We start from the raw sequence: 6,567 nt of genomic DNA, 5'->3' as shown, positions 1-6,567 counted from the left end.
TACACGTTTACTTTACTAAATTTATACTCGAGCCAAGCCCGAACAGCCTGGGTGCCGGAGTCGCCACTGATACACACACACTCACACACACACACATGTCAGGGTCTAGATAGAGACACGTGTTCATATGTAGTCATAGCTAACAGAATGGAAGTCGTTTCCAACCGCTTTAGTTTTCGATGGTAATGTAGTTCTCATTTGACAAATATCTAACTTGCAACGAGCACTCCCATACATAAGTTCAACAAAAAAATTTCCAAAATGCTAATAAGCATCCTTAGCATTTTTCAGATTTCTTTGCACTAAAGAATTGAGCTATTTTCAAGTAGTTATAATTAATGTAATACCATCTACAAAGTTTGAGGTCGAGGTGACATTCTCAGCAAACAGCTTATTCAGAATGAACGAAATTGTTGAAATCTGAGCGGTCTTAAAAGTGTTGGATAGTGATCAAACCTTCTTCAAAAGAAACACTTTTCTACTCCAATGTTAACTTGTCCATTGGCAATGTGATGTATAGCAACAATATTAAGAAGTAAAGCAAATAACACCGCTGCCGTGCACAACATTTACATGTTTGCTTGGGGAATAGAAACATTATTCATAGGCAATAAATGTTGATTTGCCAATCATAAGTATAGCTGGATGCAGCCTAAATGTACTTGGGCAAGGAAAATGAAGTGATGTGCAGTTTTAGATATTGGCAAAGTCGTAGGGTCACCGTTGAGAGATACGGCGTGCTTTCAACATTTGAAACCTGGCGGAGTCCATCTCTATCCCGAGGTCTGAACATAGGCGTTTACTTTCAGAAAAAAGAGAGAGAAAGTGTGAAAGTAACAGAGAAAGTGAGTGGGAGAGAGAGAGAGAGAGAGAGAGAGTGTGTGTGTGTGTGTGAAGGAGAGTGGGAGAGAGAGGAGGAGAGAGAAAAGAAGAATTTTTTCTGAAGAATCTTTTTTGAAGAATCTTTTCCTGAAGAATCTTTTCTCTCAATGAAAAGGAAAAAGAGAAGAATCGATTCCACTTTTGGACTGCAGCTTTATTTATCAAACCTCAAAAAAATAGATTGCAAAATTGAAAAGTGCAAAACTGGAGCGAATCGCACAAGATCTTCTATTCAACGGTCAAATCGCTGCCTTAAAAGAAGGAATATTTAACCTCCAAGTAGATGACTGAACCCAAATTCACGTAGTTACAAAGCGACCTACTCAATCACACAACCCAAGCCTGCTCCTAATGCTGAAAAAGTTACCGAGTTCTCTACCAGGTAAGTCATTACCCGAAATTAAAATAAAACTTGTCTGCTCTAGCGTAGCTAGAGTGTGTGCCGCCCGAGGCGGCCTTTCCGCCCCCGCCCCCCTGGACACTACAAAAAAACACATATTTCCTACAGCAATAGCCTACAACAGGATGAAAAGTGCTGTCCCTTAAAAAGTGCCGCCTGGGGAGGACCGACCCTACCGCACCCCTCTAATTACCCTAGTGCTTGTATGGTATCTGACTTTAAAAGTGCACTCCGCGTTTTATTCTTCTTGCGTGCATATTGACACATTTAAATAGATTTTATAGTTATATTTAAAAAATCTATTTAAATGGCAGGCATGACTGGGATTAAAAAGCTTTCTTCCCAACCATGTGGTCTTGAGTTCAGTCCAACTGTGCGGCGTCGTGGACAAGTCACTTCTGGTATAGCCCCGGGCCGACCAAAGACTTTTGAATGGATTTGGTGGACGGAGGCTGAAAGACGTTCGTTGTGTGTGTGTGTGTGTGTGTTGCGCTTGTCCCCTACCACCACTTGACAACCGGTGCTAGTTTGCTTACGTCTCCGTAAGCTAGTGATTCGGCAGAAGAGACCGACAGAATAAGTACCAGGCTTTAAAATATAAGCACTGGGGACAGTTTTTCCGAGTAAACCAGTGGTTCTTAATCGGGGTCCATACAACCTTTGGGGTTCTATATAAGGCTTGGTTGTTAAAAATCATCTGTAATAAATCGGTTATACTTTTACATTACACAAAATATTTTAACAATTTTCTTATACAATTCCTAATAATACTTGGGTATCATGAAAATTGTTCGAAAGCAATTATTCGAAAACATCTATTCGGAAAACAGTTATTCGAAATAAATATCATTTGTGCACTTAATTTTTAATTTTATCATTTTCGTTAAAAGAAAATTTTAAAAATTAGAATAATTAACATTTCGTATAACTGTCATTTTGAATAATTTTCATTCACACAATTTTCTATTCGAATAAATGTTTTACGAATAATTGTTTTCGAACAATGTTTACCTAATCTAATCTTCTTCTTGCGCCCTTTTAAAGCCTAGCCAGGCTCATGGGCCCGGTTTCCCGGTTTCAATGGCGTATGTGTTCCACACCTGGATGGGACGCCAGTCCATCGCAGCGTTATTCGTTTTTACCAGCTGAGTGGATTGGAGCAACGTGAAATGAAGTGTTTTGCTCAAGAACACAACGCGTCGCCCGGTCCAGGAATCGAAACCACAATCTTACAATCATAATGTTGACACCCAAACCACTAAGCCACGCGCCTCCACTACATAATCTAATATTGAATTGTAAAAATATAATAGAATTTTTTAAAGCATCAAATGGCTGTGGGGGTCCAGTAAAGTAAAATAAGAATCAAATGGGTCCACAGGCAAAAAATGTTTGAGAACCATTGGACTAAACCATTTATGGCAGCGCCCCAGCATGACCGCAGTTCAATGACGGAATATATTTTCGAAAGACAAAATATATTTTCATGAAAATATTTTGCTTGTCTCTCCAGAATTCGGTGAAGGTTCTATTTTTTTCTTATTAAACGTTATTAAAGCTTATGAATTTTGGAATGAATCTTCGCCTTCCTTATTATTTGTCGTTCTACATGAATACACACGCATACAAACCATATAACGTTTTCCCTTTCATTCCTGGAACAAGATATTTGTGACAAATAAACCAAAATATTGTTTAAAAGGGAAAAAGGAGTCAATTGTTGACACCTCGGTGTCTAATAACTTATCGAGCATCGAGATCAGAGCCAACATCAGCTTTGAAAAACACCTAAAAGAAGAGCCTTTTCATCGGTTGAAGGCTTTATTAATGTTTACAGTTGATGCACACACTTCTACATCACTGACAAGCTAATTCCCTCTTCATGCTATTTCGCAACACCATGGTTCTATTTGATTGAAGTTTATTATGTAGCTTCTCAAACAAAACTACAAAGTAACTCCAGAGGAAGCCTCTACGTTGTCGTTCGATTTACTAGAAACAGTAGTCGAATCTTCCTGAAATGATACCCTATTACACTGCATAATGTAATTTTATATAACTCAAGAGGAAAAAAAAAAACAAACGGGTAGCTATGAGTGGAATATTTATGATCATAGATCTGCTCGATCAGAACCGATGTTTTTTCGTTTAGTCAGAGGTGGAAAAGCAACGCATTTGTTCATTTTAGCACCGTAAAGGGAGGAAGTTAGGGGATGGGAGGAAGTTATCGTCTGGTCCGATATCTGGCCATCAATGACTGTGATCGAGTGAACTCCATGAAAGGTACCCAAGAACTGGATTGGTGATAGTAAACCAAGTTATAGATTAACGGCTACTTCCTTAAAATGGCCGAACAACAACAACAACGACATAATTTCTCTACCTTTGATAAACTTCTTCATTCTTTCCAAATGCCAAATGTCTATTCATCTATGACAGCGTTGTTCAACATTTTTTCTCTGTTCCCTCCTATACTGATTCACCGACCCGATTTCCCCACACATACACTAAAGAAAAGAAATATTCAGGTAGAGGACAATTTATTAGATCACATTAAAAAGCCTTATTTTAACATAATCACCTTTTTAAAATCACATTTAAGGAAATAACATGGGGAAAAAAAAAGACGAATGATGACAACATTTTTCAACCTCAAACAATTTCCCTGGGGAATCTCGAAATTTCGCCTACGGCAGGTAATTACTCTAAATTCAGACATGCAGATTTAAGACTTCTTGAAAGTCTATTTCTTCATATAAATAGACTAGGTTTCACTTAAAACTACAACGGATAAATTTAAAGTGGAAGACGCGACTCTGGTTAATGTTAGAGCAAAACCTACGAAAATTAGAGCGTGCAATACTGAATAATTTGTTATTAGAATTGGAAAGTTCCATACCTCATATTGGCTAGTGGTTTCATCTTTGGACACTCTAAACCTTGGTTTCTAAGTTTGGCACAAGGTCAGCAATTTTAAAGATGTTAAGTCGATTACATCGATCACAGTATTAAATTGTGCTTATTTTATCGACGCCGAAAGGACGAAAGATGAAGTTAACGTCAACGGAATTGAACTCAAAACGTAACGCCGGAAGGAATGCCGTTAAGCATTTCGTCTGTCAGCTTGCCGCCTTCAAATTTTCCAATTATAATAATAAATCATTGTAATAATAAAACTTTTAACTACAAACGTTTTGAGTTTTCTTTTTCTTTCGAAGTAGTAGTAGTAGTAGCAAATTATTCTCCCCACGCCTCTCTCTCTCTCTCTTTCTCTACATCAAACTGCTCAGAGATGCGAACTCTTGATGGACATGTGACATGAATATCAATGGCAAGCAACTGACACACTTCCAATTCACAGATTACATTATACTCATCGCTGAAACACAAACTTGTTGCAGACCATGCTGACAGAGCTGAACACTCAGAACTTAGCAGTAGGTCTTAAAAGAATCACATGAAAACAAAATATATTCGTAGCATATAAAGACGTAACACAAGGTCGAATGGAGGTGGGAAGCGATGTAATCGAGGAGGTAAAGGAGTTCTCCTACTTAGGGCACACAGTGAATATGCGCTGAGGTATGTATGGATGCTGAAATTTCAAAGAGAATAAAGGCAGGATAAAAGGCATTTAACTCAATAAAGGATGCGTTCCAAACAAAGCTATACAATATCATCCGTACCAGACTCTTTAATAGCACCGTCCTACTTGCGCTCTTACACGTAAGTGAGACGTGGGCTACAGCGAAGAGGATAGAACATCGACTGGCTACAACGCAAAGGGCCATGGAAAGATCCATGTTAAGGATATCATTAAGGGAGCTCATTCGAAATGAGATAATTCGAAAACGGAGCAGAGTGAACAATGTGATAGCAGAGTACCGAGAGCACAAGTTCTGCTGAGTCGAACATGTTGCGAGGTTCGCAGACAACAGATGGACCTGTGTAGTTGCTGGGTAGTATCCAAAAGTTGGAAAATGCCACTTGGAAGGCCTCCACAACCATGGGAAGATGATTTAGCGAAGCAATTTAGGCCAAGATGGAAAAGGATGGTGCATCAAGACAGAATTGGAAGCACATTGTAATCAGCAGTATATGACAGCATCTGATGGTCTGGTCGATACTGTGATACTACGATATATATATATAAATTTACTTAAAGAAAATCCTGCATTATCAGTTGAAGAATTGGCAATAATGCTTAATTCAAACTGTACAACTGTTCATCGTCATCTTCAACAACTTGGAAAGGTTCCTAAACTTGGAAAATGGGTGCCTCATGAATTGTCCGAAAGCAACGGCAAATCCCGAATTGACATCTGCTCTTCTCTCCATTCTCGCGAACTCATTTCACCCTTTTTGGATAGACTTGAGACTGGTGACGAAAAATGGATCTTCTATCGAAATGTTAAACGTCGTAAACAGTGGTTTGGTAAAATGGAAAAAGCTCAACCACAACCGAGAAGGGAACTTCATGGCAAAAGGTTCTTCTCTCTATCTGGTAGGATTGCAAAGGAGTAATTCACTTTGAATTGTTACCACCTAATGCAACAATCAATGTTCAAGTCTACTGTCAGTAATTAGAGCGTTTGAACCAAGCTTTGAAGAAAAAAGACCCGCTTTAGTGAATCGAAAAGGAGTGATGTTTCATCAGGACAATGCGCGACCCCACACTGCAAAGATCACATCACAGAAGATCGAAGAGCTTGGTTGGGAAAAAATTCCTCATCCACCTTATTCTCCCGACCTTGCTCCTTCAGACTACCATTTGTTTCATAGAATCATTTGGGGGATATAACTTTCGCAAGTCAGGAGGAGATCGAAACTGACATTTCAGAGTTCTTCGCTTTGAAACCAAAAGAGTTTTACATTGAAGGGATTAAAAAGCTTGTAAATAGATGGAAGGAAGTCATAGATAATCAGGAAAGTACATTGATGATTAAATTTCAATTAAATATAACATTTGATCACTTGTTTTCTTTATTCAGAATTCGGACAGAACTTATGGGATGACCTGATATATGTATATATATATATATATATATATATATATATATATATATATATATATGGATAGATAAATAGACAGATTGCCCACTTACATGAATACTTACAAATACTGTCCCCAAGCACAGATGCATACACTTATTTGCGCGCGCGGACATACACACACATGTACACGCACATACACACATACACAAACACACACTCTCACCCATACACACACATTCATGCATTCACACTAAATCCAAGAACTATGTAGTTTATACTGATCCACACTC

At 38.4% G+C, this 6,567-nt stretch overlaps 1 long non-coding RNA gene across 2 annotated transcripts in view; it reads right to left on the bottom strand.

Annotated features, from left to right (window-relative positions):
• The window catches only part of LOC106884408 (uncharacterized), an 88,937-nt gene extending 84,423 nt beyond the window's left edge, over positions 1-4,514 (bottom strand). The window contains exon 1 of one of the 2 annotated variants that reach the window (XR_001411240.3): positions 4,182-4,514. This is a non-coding gene — a long non-coding RNA (uncharacterized LOC106884408). The remainder of the gene's footprint in view (positions 1-4,181) is intronic. The other variant, XR_001411239.3, reaches the window with a different exon arrangement.
• Between the last annotated feature and the right edge of the window lie 2,053 nt (positions 4,515-6,567).

The sequence above is a fragment of the Octopus bimaculoides genome, chromosome 1 (assembly GCF_046866305.1).
Source record: "Octopus bimaculoides isolate indiv1 chromosome 1, ASM4686630v1, whole genome shotgun sequence".
Classification (NCBI taxonomy): Eukaryota; Metazoa; Mollusca; class Cephalopoda; order Octopoda; family Octopodidae; genus Octopus; species Octopus bimaculoides.
The sequence above is the reverse complement of the archived record's forward strand: the minus strand, read 5'-3'. Positions and strand labels throughout refer to the sequence as shown.